The 15521-nt window shown below is 40.8% G+C and overlaps 1 protein-coding gene across 4 annotated transcripts in view; it reads right to left on the minus strand.

Moving 5' to 3' along the window:
• CARMIL1 (capping protein regulator and myosin 1 linker 1) overlaps positions 1 to 15521 on the minus strand; it is a 186989-nt gene that overhangs the window by 166512 nt on the left and 4956 nt on the right. The window lies entirely within an intron of this gene.

Genomic DNA, 15521 nt, shown 5'->3' on the forward strand with positions numbered 1-15521 from the left:
TCCTTTATCAATATACTTCTCAGAGCTTATGTTCAGGCATTTTTATTACCATTAAATCCAAAGAAATGAGTGCAACAGCAGACATGACTGCCAATATGACCTGAGGTAACAGATTATCCTTCTGGCTTTCTGTCACTAGAAACAGACATTATAAATGACTGCATAACTGGTCCTGGCTTCCTAAATCTTCAGCCATAAACACAACTGCTAAAACCCAGTATAACTCAAGAGTTAATGCCATCCTCATGTACTCTGACATAACAGCATCAGAAGCACAAAAATAGAAAAAAGGTTGGGTGTTTTTTTCAAGTTTCAATTTGTTCACGATCATTTCCCACCATGTGGAAAAAAAAAAAAAAAGGCAGAGAGAACAGAAGAAAAGCAGCGAAAATCTCAGCAAAGGCTCATTTTTAGAGAACAAGGCTAAGCCAACAACCACACACCATTCTCAGCAAGTATCAACAGCCATACAGGCTGGTATTCTCACACAAGCCCACACTCCTTCCACAAATCTTTGAGAAACAGCATTCACTGAAAAAGTACTGGCAGAAACGACAGTGGGGCTTTGCCCATATGAGCCTTCACAGGAGACGAACGCTAATATTCACAGCAGAAATGCTTCCAGCATCAAGTTTGGGTGTGGAAACGAAGTTCAGACAATTATCCAATAAGTCACAGTCAGGCATCTGAACAGTGGGTTCTGCACATATGTCTGAGATTTCCAAGGAAGAGGTGTTAAATCCACCTGAAAAACAAACACCGTGGCATTTTTGTAAACACATAACCAGCTGGAGGAAGTAAGGCTACACGTCTATCCAATCCTTTATCCGATGCAGATGGCGCACACGGTTCCAGTTAGAGCTCCCAAACCTTGCATGGCTTTTGCAACGCTAAAACAAAAAGGAAAATTTGATCCTATGCCTTGGAAACAAGGCTTTCCAGTAGATCTAGCAAAGAGAAAAGAGCCTGCACCCGACAACTGTGCTTAAGGCACTGAACCAGTATTCCTTAGTAGACGGAGGTGATGGTAGATCTGGTGCCTACCAAAAGCCAGGGTCCTTAGCCACACACTTCCCCAGGAATCCCACAATGCTTCTCTAAGGAGACAGTATGACCCAGAAGGAACCATCCAACATCTTCAACACTGGGTGGGGGACCAGAAGTTTACCACTCAGGAGAAGAAACCATTTTCTGGTGTCCAGCATGGTTTATAGCATTTTGGGGAGACTTGCACACTAGCACACCACCTGCCATGCTCATGGTCTATCCTGTGGCTATTTCATCAGCTCTTTCACCAGGACTCAGCCAGGTAAGAGTGATGTCATGGCACAGCAAAGATGAACGCAGTGGAGACTGGATAAAACCCAAGTTTGAGGCATGCGGAGACTTCATTCCTCAGACTTCTTTACTAATAAGGGCCACAAAAACATTTAGCATGTAGCCCGATCAAGCTCATCAAAGCCACTTGAGCTCCATCACCTTCTTTTCAGCTTCTGTTAGCCCAATTAGAGAGACACTAGTTGACCCCTACTCTGAAAAAAAGGAAAGTATGCCTCTCCATCCCGGCTGTGTGGAGAAGGACAAGGTTCACAGCTACAGTCTGTCGAGTACAGAAAACAAGAGGGAGACTGGCTCGACAGTGAGTAATTCCTCTGGCCTTGATCTCCCTTTCCTTGGCCTTTTTTTTTTGAAATATTCTCCAGACAGCCTCCCATCTGCTTCTTTGCTCTTTTCTGGGGAACGAGTCAGCTCTTCCACTGCTAGATATTCCGACAGCAAAACTGCTGTCTCAGGTCACTGCTGGTGTTATATCCAACTGCATGGGAAGTCCTGAGGCTACCTCTCCTGACCCAAGAGAAGAATCTTACAAAAAGGTCTCAAATGTGATATTTTAAAGGCAAATACAAACATGCATGTGAAGACTGAGCTAAATTTACCACAGCTATATTTTCCAAGAAAAATCAGCACCAAAAAGTCTATATTTAGAAAGGTATCTTCTCATAGATTAATGATTAACCCTGTTCTTCCCCCTTTAGATCAAAAGCTGGTGCCCTGGATTAGCATCAGGTATGGTTATTGCTCCCAAACACCAGAATGTTCATCTAAGAAAGAACAAATAAAAAGGCTCTGTATAACGCAAGAAAAATGAGTCACAACATGCTCAATAAAAACAGAAAGACAAGCCAGAGCTTACACAAGGTAGAGTTTAGGAAGGAAATACAAAGCCTCCGTTTGTTTGTTGGTCTCAATCATAGAGGTTAAAGTAAATCAAAAAACTGTAACACTGGATGTCTAAACCGAGTACTTCAAAATTAAAATTTCAGAAAGCTCAGACCTTTGTAGCTCATGTCAGTAAAGCATGCCCTTTAGTTATATGCAGTGCTAACTTAATGGGGATTGCATACAAGCTACTTTAATACAGAAGTACATATACCAACACATACTACATAGTAAGAACGCTCATTTATCATATAGAACCAATATATTATCAGACCTCTAGGAACATTTTCAAACATGAGGTATTCCTGTTCCTGTACTTAATAGAAATCTGGAAAAATCCAGGACTTCATTTTTACATGAATCCACTGCTTAAAGGATGGGGCAGAGCGACTCTCCCAGCCTTTTAAGTAGTCTGCTGTGAAGAGCACTTCAGTGGAAAGTAGAAATACGCAGTATTTGCATTTAAAAAAAATAATAACAACCCTTCCAGACTCTCAGTGGAGGTTCTTGAGTTCAGCCAGAGTGAAAGGGATTTTATAGCACTTGTCAAGCAGAAAGCATGTGTTCAATAATGAATAAACGAAGCAAATAGAGCTACAAGAAGTCAGCAGCACAGAAGGTGAGCCAGGCTACGGGATTTCACAGCATGTGGCGACAGGGGGCTGTGCTCTGGCTGAAACAAATGGGCAATCCAGAACCTGCTGACACGCTCGCTGTCTGTGGAAACCACACGTGTAGCAACCGAACGTCATCTTCATGCAAGAGGCAACATGCCGGGCTCAGAATATTTTATTGTATTGCCTCTTATTTCAGTTACTCTATTGATCTGAAAATAAAATAAGAGTGTAACAATCTTTGAAATGTGCATAATCTTTGTGTGTTTGTTGGCTAACATATAATAAACTGGCTCTTTAAGACACCGTCCAATCTAAAACACCAGTATGCATAACATTATGTGCATTGGTATATCTTCACGGGAGGGGTGGTTATTAAGCACACTTAGAAGCTCAACATTAATTTTACGCATGAACTCTGCCTACAGGAGGGGAAAAACATCAATATCCCCATTTCAGATGTTTGAAAGCAACCTTGCCACACAGTGATAGACTGATAACAGCAAACCGTTAGGTATTTTTACCTCCGTGTAATGCTAAAATCAGCTCAGGACAGATTTTCCATTACATGGGATTTAAAAAAAATAAATAAAAAAATAGAAAAGGAGTATATTCTTACACTAGCAGCTTAATGCTACTGCCAGAAGCTACTGTAACCCAGATAATAAATTTCCTCCTGTCAATGCAGCCACAGTACCCTAAGCATTAACCTAATGCCGAGTCCAACTGGCTTGGCTCCACCATGCACCAACAGATCCACTAATCCTCCGGCTGCACACAAAACCCTGAACAGAGCAATCCGATCCACTCCTCACCCTGCAACTCCGGGCTCCAAACGCCACCTGGGAGTGCTCTAGACTTACACCAGGAGAGATGAGAGCTAAGAAACCAGAAGCGGGTTTTGGGCACATCTTGAGCAGATGCAGTTCACAACCTACCTGAGCAGATGGGTTACTCAGAAACTGCAGAAGTGCGGAGGATCAGCATTTAATGGATTTCCACTGCCCAAGTTTAAACGATGGCAGGACAAATTCCACGTGACCACATTTTTTTGGGGGGGAGGGGGGGGTTTGTTCTCTCAGACAAAGCAATCAGATTATCCAAAGGTCAATTATGAAAACCTCTCTGCTTCCCAAGGGAGGGCCATCTGATAGCAATGACTGTAAAGCTGTAAACTTACTCAGTGTCCTTAAAGATACGAGGTGGCAAGAACTGCGCTGTACCAAACAACTCAGATAACTTCCCAAAGATGTATCTAGACCCTATGCATTTTAGGGATTTTCTCATCATACTTTGTTATTTTAATAAATAAAAAATAAGAAATTTGTTATTTTGGGGGTGTTCAAGGAAAGGTTGGAGCTGGTGCTTAGGGACATGGTTTAGTGGGAGACATGGGCAGTAGGGTGATGGTTGGACCAGATGATCTTGAAGGTCTCTTCCAACCTTAATGATTCTGTGATTCAAGACTTAATGCAGAGAGCAGGACCTCAAAGTTAATGCCCAGTTTCAAACACAGTTTTGGGGGAGGGAGGAGCAATACCTGTGCACTGTACCAGGTCTCTCATGTATTTTGAGTAGTTCTGCAATCCTCTCTCAATTTCCTCTATTTACCACAATGGTATTCCTATATGAACAAAGGCCATGCAGTTCATCATACTCACAAAAACTTTTCTTTCAAAGGTAACTGTGATGCTGTAAATAAATAAAGGTATAGAAATAACAGCTTTTTATCAAAGGATTTCAAATTATTTTACTGAGAACTAAAGCCCTGTGAGAACGGTATGTTATTTAGAAACAGTCCCTTTGCCTGATCCATGGAAAACCTATTTCAAGAGCGCACAAAAACACAAGAACAACTGAGGCGACTTGTTTAATTCCTGCCAGCCTGAAAGTCTGATGTCTGTGCCAGCTCTTCCCCTGTGTTCCAGGAAAAGCTGCTATTACCACTTCAGAAACAGTGACACAGGGAGGCAGAGAAAGTTATTCCTCTTCTTTTTGCCAGTTCTGTCAGGCTGTATATCCCCTTTTGCACAAACTGAGACTTTTTTTGTTTGTTTGTTTCCCAAAAAAAGAAATTACTGATAAAACTTAATAAAATAAAATCGGATGAAGATTATCTGGCAAAACACTTCTGATGTTGGCTCCCCATAGGGTATGCACAATGAAATGGATGGTGAGAAAATGTAGCCCTTCTGATAAAACTCCCTGACTTCAGTTCCTTGGTGCTCTGAAAAAGCAGCACCGCTAGTGAATGCCTCATTCCCATCCAGTCCTGAAGTCAGGCAGCACCATGCAGATTCGTGCATCTGGCAAGAGAGATGTCTAGCAGCGTTATGGAAGGAATTGTGCAAGCAGAGACACCTCCTCCTTCTGCACGGCCCCATCTCTTCCACCTCCCCTGGGCTCTGGCACACAGACAAGGTTACACAAGGAACGGCTGTGAACTTACGATACGTGGGTTACTCCACAGCAAAGCTTCCTCTGTAGCACATCTCGAGGTATAAGCACGATGGCAGAACTTCTCTCGTTAGGATCTGAGCAACCCTGACACCACACTGCATTTACTCAGCTGGAGAGCTCCAGGTAACATTGGCTACAGCACCAGGGAAGGCAAGGAAACGAGGTACTTAATGCTCGGTGTCGAGCACAAATGCACCGACCTCCTTTTAAGCAAGCTCAATGCTGCTTGTGGCAGAAGGGAGAGGCACCATCAGCACCATACAAATCACATCCTGGGGCACAGGGGAAATCTGGAACGCTGGCAGAGGTGAAAAAGGAGGCAGAGTAGCTGGCTTGCCAGTGTTTCCTTAAATCATGCATATGTCCTTAAGGCCAGTCTCGATATCAAACAATTGTCGGCAACATTTTCTTTATGGCAAGAATAAAAAGGTCCCCCCAAAAGAAAAGCAACATAATGAATACCCTAAAATAAACAATGCAAGATAAAAATAGAAAACAAAGAAAAAAAAGACAAAAAACAGAACAACAATAATTTGGGTAAACTTGTTAACCATTCAGGTTGAACAAAGACCTACTAAAATTGCATTAGGGCTACATTTGTGATAAATTAATACCGTACAAAAACCTGCGGGATTTTAATTTCACACAATTTCACGCACATATAAACAACAGCGGATCGATCTAATCATGTTATGGGAAGTACTTAGGATAAAAATTCAGTAAAAGGATAGCGTTACACTGGAAATAGCTCACGAAACTAACTCAATCTTCAGCTGTTGTATTTTGGGCTGTTTTCAAATTATTTAACAGGGAAAACATATTCAAAAGGCTTACAAAAAATATCTACTAAGTTTAATAAATCTTTGTCTGCCGATAAAGATCACAGTTTAACAATGAGAGGTCCAAAAGGCAAGGCGTTTTCGGTGTTGGCAATAATCCTGCAGCCACCTAACATCTGATTTGAATATGCAAATGTGAAGAGTTGAGTCCTGTGCATCTTACCATTTTCAACAGTATTCAGAGCAGGCAAAAAAACAGCAGCAGTTTCCAACTGAAACAAAACATATGTCTCTGCTGGCCATTTCTGAAGACTTTTCTTAGCATTTGGCTAAAGACTGAACACCACTCTTCCCCAGATAACCAGCTTTTCCAAGCTGGTTGACGTACCTATAAGAAGTCTGAGTGGCATTCAGCAGCTCTTGCAGTTTGCCTACATGGTGCAGCCAAGCAAGTAAGTGGCAGAAAAGTGGCTGTGAAATCTTTTGTGAGGGAAATGGTACAGACTGCATAAGGTGCAGTTAAAGTCATCGTCAAAAAAAAATTAGAAAAATGTCTTCCCAAAGCAAAGAGAGAACTATAAAAATTGGGTATCTCAACACTCTACTCACAGAGGAAACCATTTTAAAACTATTTTACAATATTTCAGACTGCTGTGGCTCTGTCAGTATTATCTCTGTGACCCCAGCATTATCCCTGTAAGGAAATGAAACAGAAGTGGGGAAATACACTGCTGGGAAAATGGTGATACTAGTGTAAGTGAAGGGGCAGGCTAAAAAGCAAACATGAGCCCTGAGAGTAATCTACACATATAAAAGTTTTCAGGGACTTGCTGAAGCAGAGATGGAAGGACAGCAAAGAGGGAGATGGAAAGGGAGCATAAAGATAGCCGTAGTGAATGCAATAAGTGTACACAGCATACAGTGATATGCTTCACAAAATCTGGAGGCATTCCAGCACCTTTGTGAGATGAGAGAACAGAAAGCCCTGAGCCCAAACATTCCTTTTCTGATACTTGCAAGGTACAGATGTGAATAGTGATGCAGTCAAAAAAACTATTCTTTATATTTAAAACACATTTTTCATGTTACACATTTTTAAAATAAAAATAATATAAAATGTGTAATTTAGTTTTGGAGTATGAATAAACTTACCAAGATGTCAGAAATTATTTCTCATCGAAGCATCAGCGCCTTACAAAGTTAGCATTTCCTCAAATATTTACTGGCAACATTGTAAACACCTGAAGAAAAGATCTTCAGCTGCAGTTTGCTGCACTACTAATCCAAACACTGTCCTACCTTCACTGCTCCATACCTAAGCCTCCGCCACCTCTGCATCTGCAGAAGCTCACTGGCTTTAAGACAGTATCATTCTTAAGCACCAGGCTCAAGTGCTTGTTAAGGGATGAGCCTTTGAAAGGTTTCCCCTTTATCAATAGCTCTGTATGAATAGTTTCAGTCTTGCTAATGGCCTTGGAGGCAGAGAGAGAGAAGCCTTTTCATTCAGAGGTCAACCCTGAACAAACACAGCAGTGCCCTGTCTCCCGACTCAGATAAGGGTCAACAGCCATTCATTTCCCCTAATCAGATCCGAGTAGAAACTTGCTCTGTAGCAACTATATTACCTTCCTGTTTTCCTCCCAGGCCCCAGGAATAAGTAGGTATTGATAGCTGAGCTCAAATCCACAGCGTTTCATGAAGCACTACAGAAGCAGTGGATTGGCAAAATGTTACGCACAAGTGTGGGATGCTGTTCAATCAGAGATCTGAGGATGTGTTTAGAGGAAGAGGTACATACCTGAACTGCGTATTTCATGTATATCTGCCTCTGGCATGCTCCTTCCAGGCATTCAGGAGCATGACATGGAAATGGCTTGCTCCAGGTGACCTCAACCTCTTAAGCAGCAGCTATTAGAGACCTTTCAGCTACCCTAAACGCCCTTGCAGGCTGCCTGGTGCTAACCACTGTGCTAACTGCACAAAGGGGAAAAAGTTAAATGCAGTTGTTGACCTATCTAAAAAGAAAAGCATAGACACCTCTCCGGAAAACAAAACAAAACAAAACAAACAAACAAACAAAAAAAACAATGCAGGACAGAACTCCTAAAGAGAAAGCAGGCCCAGGTCCAGCCTTTATGCTGTGTTTTTCCATCCCCATATGCATACCCTCCTGTCATGCAGGCCTTCTACTACATGCAAAGACACAAATGTCACGTGTCAGCCCAAGGAATAAGCTGCAGAACATCCAGTACACAGTTTTCAATTTTTTACAAAAGTCACTATGCAGAGAAGACACCAGGGGAGGTTCAGGTTGGAAATGAGGAGACATTTCTTCTCAGAAAGAGCAGTCAGACATTGGAACGGGTTGCCCAGGGAGGTGGTGGAGTCACCGTCCCTGGGGGTGTTCAAGGAAAGGTTGGACCTGGTGCTTAGGGACACGGTTTACTGGGTGACAGTGGTAGTAGGGTGATGGTTGGACCACATGATCTTGGAGGTCTCTTCCAACCTTAATGATTGCGTGATTCTAAGACCCAGAAATATAACCCATCCAAGGAAGAGCTGTTCCTCACTTGGTTCCGGTTTCCATCCTGCAGGCTGTGACCTTTTACCCTTGTTTTGCACCAACCAGCAGAAACTTGCTTCATTCGCTAACATTAAAATCCCAACCTGCAGATATCTGGACCTTATTCTACTACCCTGGCTTCCCAAACTTGAGCAGGCCAATTAATTTTGTTAAGCCTATTTCAGGAGTGCTGGGTTATCAGGCCCTAGCTTTTGTAATTAAATTTTCATAGCAATAGCTTGTCATCTTAACTGTTCGAATTGAGGAACCTATCATTAACCAAAAGATACCACTCACACGTTATGGCAGAGTGGGTGTTATGGAGATAGAGAGCGATTAGAAAGGGCAAAAATCAGCTTGGGGACCGTGGCAGCAATATGGAGCGCATTTAGTAGCAATTATATTTAACAAATAATTTTACATCCTGGGCCTGTAATTACTTTACACAGAATTAAATTACCATCACCAAGAGGACAAAAAAAAAAAAAAAAAAAAGAAGCAGAACTGTAGGTGATCCAAAGTAAATATTTTAATAATCAGAAAAATTGGTGATGTTCACCAATTCTTCCACCACAACAATGGTTGAAGAGAGGGGCTCAGACCTACAAGAAGTATTTTTCACCACGTGGTGCACTAGCTTTTCAATTAGCAGTCTTTCTAGCCTTTTTCAAGTTTACTGCATCCTCCTCCACTCTGCTTAGAGTAAAATGAACCACATTCCATGTGCAAGATGCACTTTTCTTTGCGTAAGTATCTCCAGGCAGACTAAACAAGCCATGAGGTATTTAAAAATACACACACCACAGACAAGCTTTTTGCATTTGTATTGGCCCATCTAATTACATACATTCTGTTCCCTTCCAAGGCTTTTCTTTCTTGAAAAAGCAGCCATCAGTAGAGAAGAGTGACAGAGACAAGAAGTTGACCCTAACGCTCATTTTCTATTTTTTCATTTCCAGCTTTTTGGAAATTATCTGTAATATTCACTCTTCTGCCACTTTTATGCACAGATTTCAATGCAAATCCTTGCTTAGAAAGATTCCATTTCATAAATAATGGTGGCAGGGAGTCAGGCACTCTAGAAACAAAAGTACATTAGCAAACCACTTTGGTACATTACATATTCAGTAAAAGAAGTAGAAAGAGTATGATGGTTTAAAAATCACATTGGTTTACTGGATTATGAAAAATTGATAGAAGAAGAGATCCTATGAACCATTCAGAGCCATAGTGGAGTCCTGCTTCCCACCACTCCTATTCTCCCGACAGCTGGTAGAGCTGTGAACTGAAAACCAGAAGCCACTGAAAGTGAGGCGATCCTCCTTCCAGGACACAGATAAGGGCATATGCATGCAGGTGAGCACAAAGTACCTGAGACAGAACAAAGGCAGCTGCTTTCTGGGCAGTGGAAGCTGAGTAACCTTTTCTTACCTTTCCCTATATGTACCAGTTGGCCAGCATTAAAGACGATGAGTGCAAGCAAGCTGCTCTTCTGATACAGTCGTAACACTATCCTCCCAAAGCGTGTGCTACAGAGAATATAAGAATACACTATACCCTCAATGTGCAAGAAATCTATGCTTGAACAAGTGTCAAAGAAAGCATACAACTCTAGGCAGAGCTGCACTCAAAAGGACAGAAGTGCCAGGACTGTAGAAATCCACATTTTCGCTTGGGTAGCCAAAGAAAAAGGACTGTTTTAGTTTGGTCAAAGGCCAATTTAATTAAAAGAGTAGATTGCACCTTACCCTTAAGGCAGACAGACCTGAGGGAAAGGAGCAGAATGTCCAAGCACTGCCTCACATTTTATTCATATTGTTACTATACTAAAAAGCTATACAAGTGTGTCAACACTGATTTAAACACAAGACAGACTGTTCCACCTGCAGTGGCTGTTTTCAGTGAGGGAGAGGCTAGAAATAAGGAAGGTGAGGAGGGAGAACAAAATTGGAAACATAAACAGAGACTGAGGAGATAAATGCAATTCCCAGCCTCACCAATCCAAAGCAAAAGTCAGCATTCCTCTCCACTTGGTTAATTGCATTTACTGATCAATTTCCGTTCCTACAAGTGGAAACATCTCAAGAAAGATTATTTTAACATTTTCATGCACTATCACAGCATGAGAATGTTGCATTTGTAAAACCTCCCAAAGGTTAAAAAGGGACATTGCAGATCAGTGTACAACGTATAGGTAGATTTATTTAAAACTTAGAAATGATTATTTTTTAAAATATTTCCTTTTTTGGGACTATGTACAACTGCATTAACGAATGTATATTTATTAACTGCATTAATAAATAAACTGCATAATAATACAACTGGATTACTAAGTTCACTTTCCAGAGAACTTTACTCTTATTATTTCAGTTTTCTGTAGCAATCTTTTGAATTGAAGACAGTTCAACTGCTTTTGAAGAGGCCCCTTATAAATTGATTAAAATATATTTTCATGTATTTTTGATTATTCTACCTCATTTTATTTAGATTTTCTGACATAAGGGATGTACCAACACCTACTTCATGTCATCTTCATAAAAACACACTTAAGATATGCCATAACACTCAGTGTTCCAGGCACAGAAGAGGAAACACCATTATTCTTCAAGAATGTCCATATTTAAGATCATTATCACACACCAGCTGTCATGATGTAACATGCGAGATCACACACATTTTATGTAAAACTAACCTTGGACAACCCTGTAAGCTTCATGCTCTTAGTGATTTAATATGAGTGAATATTTTAAAGGCAATACACCTAGACAGATGTAGAATCTCTATTCAAATAAATTATCATTAATGGATCAAGACAAAAAGATGAGCAATGGGAAACAAACGCCAGAGCTTTTCATCCCAAAATAGTTTTGGCAGTGCAAAACATTACTGCCTCCACGCAGAGATTGCTATCCTTATAGCTTGTATGAGCTGCTGTGCCTGTTCAGCTTTTCTCAGCTACTTCAGTAAAGTCAGCCAAGTTGTTCAAGCAGCCACACGGACGGTGCACAAGATGCCCGTAATTGCTCCTTTAAAAGTAAATACAGGTACATCTTTTTAATAGAATTTCACTCTGTACCAGTGACTCTTTAGAAGAAGAACATGAAATCTTAGGTCCTGTGCACATAATAAATATAAACCTATTTGACAGGATTCAACTAGAAATTTTGCTTTAGAAGTCCATGCCAACATATGCCCCAAATAAAGTGACAAGGGCATGCAAATTATTGTCAGTAAATTCATGTTGGGCATACAGAACATTTCAAGGAGAGCCACCTGCCAAGGCAACTGTCATAGTTCCAGAAGTAGCACTGCGATATTTTAACAAGGAGAATGTAAATGACCTGGGGCAGCAGCGTAACTGAGACTCCTCAATGGGATTTCCTAATAAAGTGCTCTTGGTAACTACATCACATCACACTACTCTGACCTTAAGGTTAGGAAAACACTGAAAAAAGAAAAAAAAAACACACAAGCACATATACAACAGATCAGCCATATGGGGAGCATGGTCATTTGCAGTATGTATGAAATGCCAATATGTTCTTCATCTTTAATATCTAAAATAATTTTATTTCGGAAAGGAAAACAAATCTAAAATGAAACTATGCTACAATTGTTCCATTTTATTAATAGTAAAGAAAGAAAAAGTAAAAGGGACCCTGGAATTTTTACCTGTTATGAATCCCTCCTAAAAATGTAAGTATTTTATAATGAGCTGATCAGATGTATTTAACATACTGCCTTTATCTTACAAGTTCAACTTCTCAATGATTGCTATTAGTTACAGTAAATGTGACAGGAACAAACTGCAATGGGACATATCCAGCAAAACACTATACAGATATCTTTGTTTTTGAGGGGGAAAAGAGTAGCACCACGAACAGTGAAATTAAGAAGCCCCATTTCCTACCAGGGTTTGCGTGTGGGTGATAATCCGATAAACACCAAAGCCTCTGGATTAAAAAAACAACATAACAATGGAATTTTTTCTTATGGACAGGGCACTCTGCAAGATCCCTTAGAGTGCCAAAACATGGGGCCCTCAGGGTAAATAAGTGTGAAGTTTCTCTTCTTTTTCTGACTGCTTTTTTTCCACAAAACCCACAGTGTTATCATCACAACTTAGACCTCTACACACCCACCAGCTTTGGTTGAAACCAGCCACCATGCCCAGAAGTTGTCAGTGTGAGGAGAAACACAGTAGCCACTCAACATGACGCCTTAAGTTTTGTTCTCAGAGAAACCATGTTTAAACAAAAGGAAAAAAAAAATCCCACAAAACCAAAGCAATCATCAACCTGATTACAAGATGTTATTGATTTTAACCTAGAAAGCCTACTTTGCAAGAACCCTATTGACCCAGAAGAAGCGATGGCTGCCCTTGCAACAGCGCTCAGCCTTACACACAGGGCCGCACAGGTTATTTCCTGATCCTCCCTCTGGGCAGCTTTGCTCTATGGGAGCAATATAAAGAAGACTTGTAGAGGGCTGGGGTTTCACCCTAATTGCTTGAGGACTGATCTGAAGCCCATTCAAGGTGGTTGTTGGTTTTTAAAGTCGGTTATTGACTTTTCAGGGTTGGACTCCAGTTTGCGGCCTGCACACCTGTGGCCAGACACAACGCCGCAGATCAGAGTCAGTTAAGCCGCCCGCCATGTTTATTGGTTTGTATCATTATGACTAACTGAAAAAGTAAATAACTGCACATTGAGATTACTGAGGCAGCAAGCTTGTTGTGCAGTGATAAATCTGTCTTACTTCAAAACTCCCAAGTCATAAAATTCCAGACTCTGACACCCAAAGCTGAGATCCCAAAGCTACCCTAAGGCATGCATGGACTTTATCCACCAACGTCACCGTCTTAACATAGGAACCTCATTTTAAACAACATCAATTTTCTTTTTGCACTTTTCTCTTTAGAGAAATTTCCATCTTACTGATCAGAGGAATTTGCTAGAGTAGAGTGACTTGACTGGATGGTTATATCCATATTCTACAAATTTGCATCTTGAATACACCATGAACAACAGGGCCAGAGGCCAAGTGTTTTTACAGGTACCTGCAAAAAGCAGCAATTTTTAAATAATCTCAAAGTGTCAGTGATTTTGCTGGAGTTTCCTAGGAAGAAAGGATGAGAGATCACTCAACCTCTATGATCAACCTTTTCTAAAGTCTTGAGTACATTCCAAAACAGTGCTGGGGTTAGCTAGACCAAGAACAACTGGCATTTTCTGCTTAGTAAGTGCTGGACCCAATGCGTGCTAACTGATTTGCTTGTAAACACACAGCTACTAATACAATTTAAATCTAAATCTTAAAACAATTAATTGCTACACGTGAACTCCAGAGGCTGTGCTCAGAAGAATATTAACAATTCAGAAGTAAGCTCCCAGGTATCAAGCAGTACTGGCACGAAGGTTGGCCATGGAATCACGTTTGAGCCTTGTGGTGCATGCACTTAAGGATATAGTATTTAATCATGGAAGTGCTTTTGCTGCCAACACTTTATTCAGCATTCAGTTTGCATGCTCGGTCAAGGCACAGCATTCAGTAGTCACTTTTACCTGCTGAATAACGCAGGCCATATGCATTATTTGCTGAGTACTGTTAAATCCTAGGTTGGATTACAAATCTCTTAACTTTGTTAGGTGCTTTCCAGTGGTGTTTAGCATTAAGCACCCACATATTTTTGAAGTAAGGTTATTTATTTTAAGAAACTTTTGAGGAGAGGAGGGTCTATCTCCTCTGTGTCACAGGCAAGGAATGACAGTCTGTAGACACAGTAAGGCCTAAAAGTTTCCACTAATTTGAGGTACCCAACTTAAGGTGTCACTGGTGTCATTTTTTCAGAGTGCTCCGCATCTCAGAGAACTCTGTTCTCAAAAGAAACCATAGCCTCTACTGGCCTCAGCCACTACAGAGAACACTCAGCACTTCTGCAAAGAAAACCACGTAAAATAAAGATGCACGCATGCAGTCAAAGAAACACTGTAAAAAAAATAAAAATGACATTAGTGATTTGTATAGCTTCACACAGGGACTCTGTAGCAGAAGAAAACATGAAATCCAACCCCAGCAGTCAACCGTCAATTTCCCTAACCATGAAAGCACTCTCTTTTTCCTTGCAACACAAGTCCTCTGCATGGTTGTATCAACGAACAAATGGTTCTACTGGACAACAACCACCTTCATATTCTTGAAAGACTTATCCTGTACACTGGAGGCAGCATGCAAGCACACAAGAACCGCTCAAAAAACTTGTGAACCCCTTAAAGAGGTTTCTTCCCTTTCAGTACCTTTCCAGCCATCAAAGGTTAAAGTCTGCCACCTGAGAGCTTAGGAGATGACTGAGAAAAATGATCTGAGTCGTCACTTTTAGGCATTTTACTGCTGAGTAGTACATCCCTCAGAAGCTTCACTGAGGATTCAGAGCTTGACATTCTTTTGGTCCCATCAGATTGGAACAGTACTACAGTATTTCCACAGTGTATTTCACTATTGATATCAGTAATGTTTCAGGATAAGCCAAAAGTCAATCAAGTGTTACTGCTTCAGTGAAACTGTCAGCCTTCCCTCTACATGTGGCTTTCAAATAAATAGAAATGATCAATCAACATTCAAACACTCGACCTATTTCCAGTACAGAAATAAACTGTTAACCCAGGAGCTATAAATAAAACAGGTAGATATTACGCAGAAAATATTTCAAACTCCATAAGTAGCTGCTCTCATGGAAAGATAGACCATTATCAACAGTCTTACTGCCCTAGGATAAGCAACATGCACTTTTTGAAGATAATTCAGAACTGATTAATCAGTTGTGTTTTTTAACAAGAAAACAGCATATTGACATGGGGAAGGTACCTAAAATCTCAAACAAAGTCT

This window comes from Cygnus olor, chromosome 2 (assembly GCF_009769625.2).
Source record: "Cygnus olor isolate bCygOlo1 chromosome 2, bCygOlo1.pri.v2, whole genome shotgun sequence".
In the NCBI taxonomy this organism is placed as follows: Eukaryota; Metazoa; Chordata; class Aves; order Anseriformes; family Anatidae; genus Cygnus; species Cygnus olor.